At 42.4% G+C, this 14027-nt stretch overlaps 1 long non-coding RNA gene across 1 annotated transcript in view; it reads left to right on the top strand.

The window, feature by feature from the left end:
* LOC137636016 (uncharacterized) overlaps window positions 1-14027 on the top strand; it is a 33911-nt gene that overhangs the window by 15033 nt on the left and 4851 nt on the right. The window lies entirely within an intron of this gene.

Here is a 14027-nt window from a genome sequence, read left to right on the forward strand (position 1 = left end):
TTATACAGTACTGTATACTATGTGAATAAGTACAGATCAAGTGCTAAATTTACTGTAGTACAGCACAGCGATACAGTATTGTTATAGGGATTAATTACGGTTTTTAGGTACAGTATAGTGAATTACTTTGAGGTATGGGTTGATGATATGCCTGATGTGTAAGGGATGAAGCATTTGGCCTTAACCCTTTTACCCCCAAAGGACGTACTGGTACGTTTCACAAAAGCCATCCCTTTACCCCCATGGACGTACCGGTACGTCCTCGCAAAAAATGCTATAAGATTCTATTTTTTCATATTTTTGATAATGTTTTGAGAAAATTTAGGCATTTTCCAAGAGAATGAGACCAACCTGACCTCTCTATGACAAAAATTAAGGCTGTTAGAGCAATTTGAAAAAAATATACTGCAAAATGTGCTGGGAAAAAAATAACCCCTTGGGGGTTAAGGGTTGGAAATTTCCAAATAGCCTGGGGGTAAAAGGGTTAATAGACTGCATTGTTGGTGTTGATACCCTGGCTTTTTGAGCTATAGGGATCTACTTAAAGGATGGTTTTAAGACAGTCATAGCCATATTTATTGGGGTTGGTCTTGGTGTTACAGATATATAAAAAATGACAGCACAACGGAAAAGTGAGTCCTTGGTGGAGTTCCTTGGGGGTTAAGGGTTGGAAATTTCCAAATAGCCTAGGGGTAAAAGGGTTAATAATCCATCCTTCTTTTTTTAACCCAAGCCTGGAATTTGTATACAGTGAGCCCTCGTTTATCGCGGTAGATAGGTTCCAGACCCGACCGCGATAGGTGAAAATCCGCTAAGTAGTGACACCATATTTACATATTTATTTAACATGTATATTCAGACTTTTAAAACCTTCCCTTGTACGTAGTACTGTTAACAAACTACCCTTTAATGTACAGAACACTTAATGCATGTACTACAGTACCCTAAACTAAAACAGGCACAAATATTAAAGGTGATTTTATATCATGCGTTTCCTAAACACGCCAAAAAGCACGATAAAAAATGGCAACCACTGTTTTGTTTACGTTTATTTCTGATCATAATGAAGAAACAAACGCATTTACACATCTGTGTATAGGTTAGTTTTTGCATCGATTATATTGATTATTCAGTACAGTATGTTGATTTTGTTATTACCAATGTTTTACTTAATTTTTCTTAGGACTTCCAAATGAAATGTTTTTCTTTATGACGCCGCCTGAAACGACGGCGTCATAAAGTACGCTCAGTAAACAAACGAAGGCATTCAACGCACATGATGAAAGTGATAAATAATGATATTACAGTAAAAGCTTTTAGAAAATGTTATTACAAATATTATTTACTGTATCTATATAAAATCATACATACTTAGCAAAGCAGGAAAACATTTTGAGAGAGAGGAGAGAGAGAGAGAGAGAGAGAGAGAGAGAGAGAGAGAGAGAGAGAGAGAGAGAGAGAGAGAGAGAGAGAGAGAGAGAGTTGTTTTACGTACGTAAATGTAAATTTTAAACAAAAAAAATAGCCACATTTCATATAAAATAGGTTATTACAAATATTTTACTTTATCATATTACAGTAGTCTGTATAATACTGTAAAGTTCAGTACAGTATGTTGTTGTTATAGTTTTGGCGATGAAATTCTCACGAAAGAAAAAACACGGCATTCATTTCAACAGCTGATTCTCTCTCTCTCTCTCTCTCTCTCTCTCTCTCTCTCTCTCTCTCTCTCTCTCTCTCTCTCTCTTCGTGTTATACAATACTTACATATAGATGAAGAAACTAAAATTAGTTTTCTTAGTGTCAATTAAATACGAAACGAAAAAATTATGCCGACTTTACATCCATTTCAATCGTTGCTAAAAATACGGCATCCGATTTCATCAGCAAACCACTATTTTTGGGAAACATCATTTTGTTCTAGAAAATTGCTACTCTTTAAATAGTTAATTGCACATTAAGAAAGCGTGTACTTTTGTTTTTAAATTTCGGGTGCGTTTTAAAAATTGAGTATTGTTGACTTCTTTTTGTTTTACTTTTGGCTGTGATTAGATCAGCTGACGTCTAGCTGCCGCTCTTCAGAATGTACGGATACACTAACAAAGTATCGTTTATACCATTTCTTAACTTATTCAAACCGTCTACAGTATACAGTTGATATTACATAAGCACCAATGTGTTATAACCTATAAAATTTTTTTGTTTATTACATTTAAAACAACACACACACACACACACACTCTCTCTCTCTCTCTCTCTCTCTCTCTCTCTCTCTCTCTATGATATCTTTGTTGCTCCTCAAAGTTTCATTTATATTGAAATCAATCATGATTTAATTTTCCTTACTTTCTCCAATCTCGCACCATCGGTCACATAGCGGTATTTTCGAAATTTCCGGAAAATCCGCGATATATGTATATACATGCGTTATGAAAAAAATCCGCGATGGTCGAACCGCGAAGTAGCGAGGGCTCACTGTAAAGGTGAAAGTCATGTGGTAATTGATTTTTAGCTGAAAATAGTCATCTTTGGGCCTAAAAATTGACAGTTATGATGTGAGTTTAGAAGGGAAGGTAAGAACGACTGGCTTTTTACCTCTTCCCTTGGGTGCAGCAGTTACTCTGGTATGTGCTTGACCGGACGATAGATGCATTTGAGCCACATGATCAAGCAACGTTTCTTAGCAATAAGTTTGTTCAAAATTATCTCCCTTATCCTCCTGGATGAAGGGGAGGATAGACAAATGTATGCACCCGTGTTCTCATATGACCGTATATTTAAACAACATATCCTAACTTGATTATTATAATTCATCTAAATTGTTTTAATATTCTCCTTGCCTTAATATTTGTTCATGTTAACTTCAATAAAATAATTCATCTTTTCACATTCACAGTACAGGATGGTACGTTCTGTGAAGATCTGGATGCTAAGGATGGTCAGAGTTATGAAAAATCTTATGCAGCATGCATAAAGAACCAACAGAACAACAGTGCCAGAAATTAATACCGGTACACGTTATAGTTTACGTTTTTGTTTTCTTCTGACATTCCCTTTTTCACATCTGTTTTCCTTTGTTTTGGAAAGAATTTCATCACGTCAAAGAGGCAAAGACAACGAAAACATCTCGCTATGTCGTTTATAATGCTTCCATAATGATAAAATCACTGACTTCAATTATACAGGTATAGGTTCTTCCTTGATTTACCAGTCCATAGTAGGGACTTATCCTTACATATACCTCATCTTCATGTCTATGAGGCTGATATGAGTCATCACTTTTGTTTCTATTCAGTACCAAAGTTCTTAGACATTTCCCATGAATGTAAACCTGCCAGTTGGTTTTAAGACTTCTCCCTCCTAAGGGTAAAACTCATATTAAAGAACGAGGGTTTATATTCGCGTAGGAACAAATCATAAGTTTTTGGAGTAATTTGTATTTTTAAACATACTTACCTGGTAGTTATATATATAGCCTAGTCCCTGACGTCACGGCAGAATTTCAAAACTCGCGGCAATCGCCGATTGGGTAGCCAGGTGTACCACCTGTGCGCCCTCTACCCAGGTACTTGGAACCATTCCAACTATTCCTCAGATGTTCCCTGCTGCCTCACCGGTGACATCGTTGGAATTTCGCTCGCTGTAGCCTGTGTTATTTGCAGTTATTTTGGTGAAGTACACTTTGGCTTTGGCTTTCGCTCGTTTTGAATTTTATTATTTGGTATTTTCTTGGCCCGATTAGATATTGTTGTTTTGAACTTTACTTGTTTTGATCTCTTTCGATTTTTTTCATATCTGACTCTTCTTCGAGTATTAGGTGTGTGAGAGGTTGTAAGACCCGGCTTGCTAAAGCCTCTGTAGATCCCCACTCCATTTGTGTGAAATGTAGTGGTAAATGTTGCGAGTTGGATGATTGTTGTGATGAAAGTGTAATTCTGACAGAGTTAGTGGTTGGAGTATGACCGCTGCTCTCATAAGCTTGAAAGGGATAGGATCAGGAGAAGTTAAAGTTTGTCTCGTTCTTCTAGGGATTGTTCCCCTCCCCGTGATAACGAACCTATTGATCCTTCCCCTGTAGTGGTAGTTCCAGATCCCACTACTGTTAAAGCTAATGAACCAACTCTTAAGGACATGATGGTGGCCATTCAAGCCCTGGGCAAGAGAGTGGAGTCGCTCGCAGCAGATATAACTAAATTATGGTCCGATGTGAAAGAGTTAGAGTGCAAGTGTCGGTGCTAAAGTCAGTGCAGTGGAGGGTGCGGCTGTTCGGACCTGTTGTTCTCCTAGCCCTAGACCTCTTCCAAGCTCCCAACCCCTGGGAGAAGGAATGTCGACGGGAAGGCGAGAGGTGTTAGCTCCCGAGCAGTCGTCCCCTCGAGCGTACCTGTTGACGCTTCGCAGGACGCTCGCCCTCGCCATGGGAAAGGCGAGGTAAAAGTGTTTTCTTCTTCGTCGGATGACGCAGCGCCCAGACGGGCTGCCGTCTTACATCGAGACCTCTCAAGAGGAAGATTTCCGCTGTTGAGTAGCGTCGTGTTATGACGCCTCAGGCGCCAGGTTGCAGTCATTGGAGCATTTTTCTTCCTGCTCCGAGGAAAGTTCTCCTGCCAAGCGGCCATCTACTTCGGTAGGAGATAAAAGGAAGTTGGAAGATGTCAGGCGGCCATCCCCATCGGTGGAAATAAACAGTTATCGGAGGCTGGTATGACCTCTGTACATGCTCCTCCTCCCCCTTCGGATTGGTACTCGTCTCCTGAACGTTCTGCGGTTTCCTTGAGTGATGTGGAGGGAGAACTAGTTGAGGAAGCAGCGTCTCCTGTTTGTCCACAGCAGCAAGTTGCTCCGAATTTAAGTGTACTGCAAGATATGCAGCAGAAATTCTCCTCCCTCATAAAGGTCTACCAGCCCACAGACAAGAAGAGAGTTGCTTGCCAAGACGCCGAGCGTCAAGAATCTTCACGCCTTGACGCCAAGCGTCAGAAAGCTAAGCGTCGAGAAGTTGAACATCATGCCAAGCGTCGGGAAGCTGGAAGTCATGACGCCGAGCGTCAAGAAGTTGGACGTTGGGACGCCGAGCGTCAAAACCTCGGACGTCATGAAACCGAACGTTGAGATCGCGGACGTCATTGCTCCGAGCGTCAAGGTTTGGAACACCGTGACGCCAGGCGTCATGATATTGGACGCCATGACGCCAGTCAGGATAAAAAGGAGTTGACTCCAAGGAAGCAGGACGTCTCTACTTCGATACGAGACCTGTCAGAAGAAGGGAATGATGACTGTCACCTTTCCCCTAGTTATCCCTTAGAGGAGGTGTCGGAAGAAGAGGACCCGAAAAACCAACATTCGTCGGCGGACTTGAAAAGACTCATGAGAGTTTTTTCTGAAGTTTTTCCTGAAAACCTTGTTCCTTGCTGCTCTCGTTCCCCGCCTTTAGAGTTTACACTCAGGAAGGCTTCGAAGGAGTCCCATTTTATGAAGATGGTGTTGTCTCGCTCATTTAAGAGAGCCTAAAAGATGATGGGGGACTGGATGCAATCTAAGAAGAAGGACCAGATTAGCATCCAGATCAAGCGTTTGGTACGAGACTGGAGAAGCTCTCGGCCTGGAGTCCCTGCCTCTGCCCAAGGAGACTTCTCGAGTCTGGTGGACGCCCCTCGTCGGACGGCCATGAGGAGAACTAAAGTGTTTTGGTCGACTTCGGAGTTGGATCACCTTCTCAAAAGCATTTTCAGAGCCTTCGAGGTGTTTAATTTCCTCGACTGGACTCTAGGAGCCTTGGGGAAAAAGGTGTATTCATTTGAAGGATGTAGACACAAAGGCCTCGTCCACATTATATCTTGTATGGACAAGGCTTTGAGAGACGGGTCCCAAGTTAGCGGCTCTTTTCTCGGCGGGTATCCTTAAGAAAAGAGCCCAAATGTGCGCTTTTCTGGCGAATGGGGTTACACCCATGCAGAAGTCGGAGTTACTGTATGCACCTCTTTCTTCGCTCCTTTTCCCGCAAGAACTGGTCAGAGAAGTCTCTTCCGCATTAGCCCAAAAGGCCACACAGGATTTACTGTCTAAGATAGCAAGGAAGGTTCTGCCTACATCCCTACATCCTTCTCGAGTCGTAAGCCTAAGGAGGAAGCACCATCCCATCAGTTTTCTCAGCCCTTTCGCGGGCAATCATTCGGCAGGGGTAGTACCAGACCCGAGGGAAGGAGAGCGAAGAGGAGAGGCTCAAGACCAGGTCGAAGCAGGGTCTAACTGCATTCGCCTTCAGACAGCGGTAGGAGCCAGACTAACCAACTTCTGTATCCAGTTACTCAAGGAGGGATACAAAATCCCTTTCCTAGGGAAACCTCCTTTAGTAGTAACTCCGATAGACCTCTTGGCCAGATACAGAGAAGAATCAAAGATACAGGCAATGCAACAGCAAATGTCACTCTTATTAAAGAAGGAGGCAATAGAGAGGGTGCGAGATTTGCGGTCACCAGGATTTTACAACCGCTTGTTCCTGGTTCCCAAGAACTCGCGGGGATGGAGACCAGTCCTGGATGTGAGTGCACTCAACTTCTTCGTACAGAAGACAAAGTTCACTATGGAAACAACGAAATCAGTCCTAGCAGCAGTCAGAAAGGACGACTGGATGGTCTCATTAGACCTTTAGGATGCGTATTTTCACATCCCCATCCATCTGAACTTCAAGAAATACCTGAAGTTCATGTACAAAGAGGAGGTATTCCAGTTTGGGGCTCTTTGTTTCGGCCTAAGCACCGCGCCTCAAATCTTTACAAAGTTAATGTCAAATGTAGCAAGAATGCTGCATTCAAGAGGTATCAGAGCCTCCCTGTGTCTGGACAACTGGCTACGCAGAGCTCATTCCTAAGATCGCTGTCTGGAGGATCTGCAGATGACGATGAAGTTATCAGAAGAACTGGGTCTTCTGATAAACAGGGACAAGTCACAACTGACACCATCCCAAGAGATTCTGTACTTTGGGATGGAGATTCGGAGTCGAGCTTTTCGGGCTTTTCCGTCTACCTCAAGGATGGAACAAGCCCTGGTGAAACTTCAATGCTTTCTAGAGAAGGGAAAGTGTTCTGCGAGGGATTGGATGAGCCTTCTGGGAACCCTTTCTTCGTTGGAGCAGTTTGTCTCCCTGGGAAGACTGAATCTTCGTCCTCTTCAGTTCCACCTCAATCTATATTGGAACAGGGGAAGGGAGCTGGAGACGAAATGTATCCCCATTTCAGAATCCACAAAGCGATGCCTTCAGTGGTGGAACGACCCCGTCAAACTTCACGAGGGTCTTTCTCTGGAACAGAGGAACCCAGACCTTGTGTTGTGTTCAGACGCCTCGGACTCGGGGTGGGGAGCAACACTGGGAAAGTTGGAGATCTCGGGTTCCTGTGCAAAAGATCAGGAGATCCTCCACATAAACCAGAAGGAGCTGTTGGCAGTCCTGTTAGCCCTCAAAGGCTTCGAAGAGTCAGTCCTGAACAGAGTGGTACAGGTCAACTCCAACATTACTACGGCGTTGGCCTACATAAGCAAGCAAGGCAGAACCCACTCGAGGTCTTTTTATGAGACTGCGAGAGAGCAGAAAAGGTCAAGTCTTGTCTACAGAATGGACACTTCATCAGGAAGTCTGCAAGAGCCTGTGGCAGACTTGGGGTCGTCCTTGTATAGACCTGTTCGCAACCACGAAGAGACTGGAGACTTACTGTTCCCCAGTGCCAGACCCCAAAGCAGTTCACATCGACGCTTTCCTCATGGACTGGTCCCATCTGGACGTGTACGCGTTCCCACCGTTCAAGATTGTGCACAAAGTGATGCAAAAATTTGTGTCGCCCGAGGGAACCAGAATGAGTCTAGTGGCCCCCTTTTGGCCCACAAGAGAGTGGTTCACAGAAGTACTGGAATGGATGGTGGACACACCGAGAAGCTTCCCTTTGAGAGTAGATCTTCTCAAACAACCCCACTTAGGAAGGTACCTAAGCAGAACACCATAAAAAATCTGTGATTTGAAATAAAGGTTGGAAGGAAAAATGTAATTAGATATGATATTTATTACATAAATAAGCCTTTAAAATGACGTAGTAACGTAGTTACAAACAATTGGTTGGAGAACAAGGCAATTCACGTAGATCGTAGGGCGTTTCCTTCGTTCTGCTTCGCTCGCTGTCTGTAAAGAAATATTCAGGAAGATTAGTATTTAAAAGTCATGGTCATTTATGTAGAAGAATATACCCATCGCAATAATAACCCACTTAAAATTACCTTACAATTGAGCAACTGAGGTTTACATTAGTATCAGGAAGGAAATAAAAGGGCCGATACACCGAAACCGAACACCATCCTGAAATGAACGGTAAACCTAATATAAATTTGCTCGGTCGTAATATAGGAGACAATCCGTCATAAATATAACCACTCGAAACATTAATGTATTAGACGATTCTCTTACCCAAGTGTTAACAACGTGAATTTATGAATAAGCTAGAGTTACTAGTCCGAGAGCTAAATCACCTGAAAGGACAAGAGAATACGATGTATAAAACATATTGACCACAAAAAACTAATACAAATCTTCATAAGATTAAAAATGACAGACAGGAAAACTTTTATAGGCAACACAAGACAATGAGAGTTCGCAATGATAACCTTAAAAATAAGCCCTATATATTCTTGGTACTCACCATTGTCGAACCATGCACAAAGGCGTTGCAGATGGATTTTGGCAGATGTTCACAAGAGGGTGACGTAGACCAGGGATCCCAATAAAAGCCTTTAGCCTAAGACAGGCATGTCGGAAGAGTCAAAATTGCAGGAACCTTCCCAGGTGAGTGAGGTCTCAGCTCTCTTCTCTGTGTCTCTTCCTCTGACACTGTCGGACGGCCGGGCTGCCTGGCTCCTCGTCGCCGTTTTTGCTCGAGTAAAGCATATGGACGGAGGAGGAGTTAGCAAACTACCCATCTTTAAAGACTGGACGGCAGGAAAGACAGTTTGATGGTACCAAGAGTAGGGCAATTGAAATACCAAATTCTTAATAATTACTAGTTTTTCCTGTCGCCATGTGAAAATATGAAATGTCTTGTACCATAAAAACCTCCAAGCTCTACATCTAACTGCCTTCAGATTATCGAAAAACGCAAGAGAGCTAGAGGTTTTTCGAAGGAAGCAGCTAGTGCGATTGCGAGAGCAAGGAGGTCTTCTACCATCAAGGTTTACCAATCCAAGTGGGAGGTTTTTAGAGAATGGTGCAGAAACAACTGTTTCCTCTTCCAGTACCTCTATGACTCAGATTGCTGACTTCCTTCTGTAAGCGTAAGTTTTCGACCTCAATCATCAAGGGATACAGGAGCATGTTAGCGGTCGTCTTCAGGCATAGGGATGTGGACCTGTCCAATAATAAAGATCTCCAGGACCTTCTCAAATCCTTTGAAACGACATCAGAAATCGCCAGCTTGGAATCTAGACATAGTCCTGAAGTTCCTAATGAGTACCAGGTTTGAATCTTTACATTCAGCCAAGTTTAAGGATCTTACCATGAAGACTCTCTTTTTGGTCAGTTTGGCGACAGCAAAAAGGGTCAATGAAATTCATGCCTTCAACAAAAATGTAGGCTATAGAGATAACAAGGCTATCTGCTCCTTACAGCTAGGTTTTCTTGCTAAGAAGGAACGCCCTTCACAACCCTGGCCCAAGTTTTGAGATTCCGAACCTTTCGGATTTGGTTAGAGAGGAATTAGAGAAGGTCCTGTGTCCAGTAAGAGCCCTGAAGTTCTACCTGGAAAGAACGAAGAATTTACGGGGCAAGTCAGAAGCACTTTGGTGCTCAGTCAAGAAACCTTCGCTACAGATGTCTAAGAATGCGCTATCCTTCTTCATCAGGCTCTTAATAAGGGAGGCTCATTCTCATTGTAGTGAGACAGACCTCAAGCTTTTGAAGGTCATGGCACATGAGGTTAGAGCTGTGGCAACGTCTGTAGCCTTCAAGCAGAATAGGTCTTTGCAGAGCATCATGGACACGACATTCTGGAGGAGCAAATCTGTGTTCGCCTCACACTATTTGAAACGTGTCCAGACTCTTTATGAGGACTGCTACACCCTGGGACCATTCGTAGCAGCGAGTGCAGTAGTGGGGGAAGGATCTACCACTACATTCCCGTAACCTAATACCTTTTTCTTCCCTTGGAACTGTTGTATTTTTATGGTTGTTTGTGGAGATTAGACACAGTCTTCCACAATCATTGATTTATAGTCAGGTGGTCAGTTTGTTCCTTGGGAGTGCCCGGAACAAGGGTATTGGAGGAGGTCCTGTCACATAGAGGTTATACACCGTTTTGACAGCTCCTAGAGGTCTTCAGCCCCCTGGGTGGATCGCTGGATCTCTTAAGGAAAGCGGACATAGGGCAGGAATTCATTGAAGTCAGCTTCCTTAACAGGTACGAACCCTTAAGCTTGTTTATTAACTCTTAGGTAAATTCCAACAATGTTGGCTGTCTCTGACCCTCCACCAAAAGTGTCAATCAACTATATATATAACTACCAGGTAAGTCAGATGTTTAAAAATGGTATTTTCATTAAGATAAATTTTTGAACATACTTACCTGGTAGTTATATATAATTTAATTCCCACCCTCCTCCCCTCTAGAGACCAAGGGCATGAAAGATCTGAGGAATAGTTGAAATGGTTCCAGGGACCTTGGTAGAGGGCGCACTGGTGGTACACCTGGCTACCCCATCGGCGATTGGCGCGAGTTTTGAAATTCTGCCATGACGTCAGGGACTAAGCTATATATATATAACTACCAGGTAAGTATGTTCAAAAATTTATTTTATTATGAAAATATCATTTCTCCTAGCCCTGGCCTCTGCCGAGAAAGTCAGCCAGCGACATGATCTGTCTTATGATATCGCCCATTCAGGTGGATGGGGGCAAATGACACCGAGTTTCATATTTGAGTTTGATAGATTGAGAGTCTCAGTTCTGTGACAGATGACCCAGACCAACTGTTACCTTGCCCTGTGAGGGCACTGAGGAAATACTTGAAAAAAACCTCCAGAGTCTGCCCTCAGATCAGCAGGCTCTAGTGAGCACATGGGGAGGACCAAGAGGAAGATTACTGGATCAGACTGGTGATCGAGAGAGCCATACAACCAGGCTCCTCCCCTCCCAGTCGTCATCCCTGTGATCACGACTTCAGGGGTGTCGGCACATCCCTGGCGTTCAAGAAGAATTTATTTCTCGACGCAGGTTTAACAAGCGGACGTGTGGAAACGGCAAATAACGTTCACCGCCCACTACCTGCAGGACATTGCCCACAGGAACCTGAATACATTTATTGTACCTTGAGTCCTATGGTGACTGCATAAAATGTGGTCTATAACACCTCAGCTCCCTTGTAGGACAAGTAGCAGTTGGTTGTGGGCAGATGTTACCCACGAGTAAGTCTTGGATGAATGCACGAGTGACTGGCCATTTCATATTTCACTCTCCCCGCTCTTGGGGTCAAACATCCAAGGAACTCTACAAGCTTTCTTCCTCTGACTGCAGGTGGGTACCATGCCCTTTCTGTAGCCTGATATATGTTTATGTAATATGTCCCCATTCTCAAAGCGAGGTGGTCAGGCAATGTCTAGTTTAAGTGGGGAACTTTGCTCCAAAATTACGCTTACCTGGTCAAGTCACATTGCTAAATTCTACACACAGCACAGATTGCCCTGACTGTCATCCTGTGGTGATTATGAGGTGTCAGGGCGCTCTCTGATCAGCTCATGCAAAGCACAGTGTGTCACCCAGGGAGCCTTCAGCCAGTTGGATTTAGGACTTTGGGTGAGTCTCCAACGTAAAGAGTGTGAGATTTTTACATAGTGCTGGAACATATGACAAATTTAGAATATGTATTATTCCTGACCATACAAACCTGAAGTTCTTCAGTGCTGGAACATATGACAAATTTAGAATATGTATTATTCCTGACCATACAAACCTGAAGTTCTTCACGCATACTGGTCCCGCCATCACCTTCCCCTGGAAGTCCTGCCGTAATTGCAAAGTGACTGTTGTTTACTGGCACTGGTGTGAGCTGGGTGGTTGGTCTACTCCCGCTACCTCCCTCCGCTAACTAGCAGAGGCTAGTTACACCTCCAAAAAGCTTTAATGGCTAGTTTCAGCTATTGCCAAAGTAATACTCCTATGTAAAGAGCTCCAGATTTGTATAGTTAGGAAAAATACAAATTATTTTAAATTTGTGTTTTTTTTTTATGCAGAACTAGGAGAGTAAAATAACAACAGTGTGTCCGTGGCAGAGGTAGCCCTCTCGAGCGCAGTTTTCTATATCGGCCCGATTTCTATACGACGTTTTAGAAAACTGGCTGCAGAGAGGGCTGCTCTGCCGCGGCAAAAAATAAAAATAATTTAATTACGGTAATTATAAAAAATTTTCTAAATTCTTTATTGATGTTTTCCATGTCTTCTTTATGTGACAATTTGACTAAACTTTACCTTGAATTGTGCCATCAAAAATTATATATACAGTATTTCTATTAAAAAAAAAATGATTTTTTCATGAAAGTCTTTAAAAAAATCACTACTTGTTTATTTCAAGTCAAAATTCCTCTAAAAATTTCAGTCAAAAATCCTCTATAAAAATTTCAGTCAAAAATCCTCTATAAAAATTTCAGTCAAAAATCCTCTAAAAATTTCAGTCAAAAATCCTCTAAAAATTTCAGTCAAAAATCCTCTAAAAATTTCAGTCAAAAGTCATCATAAAAAATTCTGTAAAAAATCCTATTAAAAAAATTGTCAAAATCTCTCATTAAAAAATTCAGTCAAAAATCCTCAGAAAAAATTACTTTTCAATTTTATTTCAAATCAAAATTCCTACTTATAGTCATAGCTGACATTTGAGTACAACAAGCCTTATTTTACATAATAATTCAGAAACATTGACATTTTTACATAATCATAATATTCTTCTAAGAGAAGTCAAGGATCCTAAATCAAGCTTTGCAGTCTGCGTTCAGGTGGACGCTACCGGCAGTGTCACGCAATAGGACGTAACCCCGAAACTAAAACGTGTAAGGGGGAATTTGGGAGCTTCCCCAATGGCTGGCCGTTCCGGTGCTGTTTCTGCCCGTCGTCCGGAAATGGCAGATTTCGACTGACAGGGTGGAACAGCATGACATCTTAGGTCAGCTTAATAATAATAGTGTAGGTTGTAGGCGATTATGATACATTTAATTATGACCCACACGGCTGGCGTGCATAGCACATTTCGCTACCTCATTGCAAAAGGGTCTTAACTCCAAATTTGCTAGTTTTGAGTTATATGGTGTACAAGATTGCCGATTTGATTCCGCATCTTTTGGTAAAAGAGTCGTAAATCTAGGTGATTGGCGGCCGAGAGATGGCGCTTAGAAGATTTGTGAAACATGATCAAATTCATAGGACTTAGCAACTTTCAAATGCGTCTCCTGAAAAATCAGGAATTTGGAGTTACGACCCTCTTGCAATGAGGTAGCGATTTGTGTACTGCTTGCCAGAACAAAGGATCATCGAGGTGATGTTTATTTGGAGCGAAGCGAGCCACGGCGGAGTGAAATCCATTTCAGGTATGTCATATAAATTATAAGTAATTATGATATAGTACTTTGATAGTTACCCAAGCTGTTGGCATGCACAGCATATCTATGTACCGCTTGCTAGAATAAAGGAGCAGCGAGATGATGTTTATTGCAAGCAAAACTAACCACGGGGAAGCAAAATCCATTTGAGTGGTGGCAAATTGCACGTCCTTCTCTTTATCCAGTTTTCTAAATCGTCGTTTAGAAATCGGGCCGATATAGAAAACTGTGCTCGAGAGAGGCACCTCTTGCCGCAGTCACTCTGTCGGTGTTGCTTCGTCCTGTTAGTTTTACATGAAAAACAAAATTTTTTTCTGTTATTTTTCTTGGATTTATGTTTTATTCTGCTGTTTATCTTCCACACATACTTAGTTTTCCTTTGCCATCACCCATAATCCCGATTCCCACCT

Source organism: Palaemon carinicauda, unplaced genomic scaffold (genome assembly GCF_036898095.1).
Source record: "Palaemon carinicauda isolate YSFRI2023 unplaced genomic scaffold, ASM3689809v2 scaffold210, whole genome shotgun sequence".
In the NCBI taxonomy this organism is placed as follows: Eukaryota; Metazoa; Arthropoda; class Malacostraca; order Decapoda; family Palaemonidae; genus Palaemon; species Palaemon carinicauda.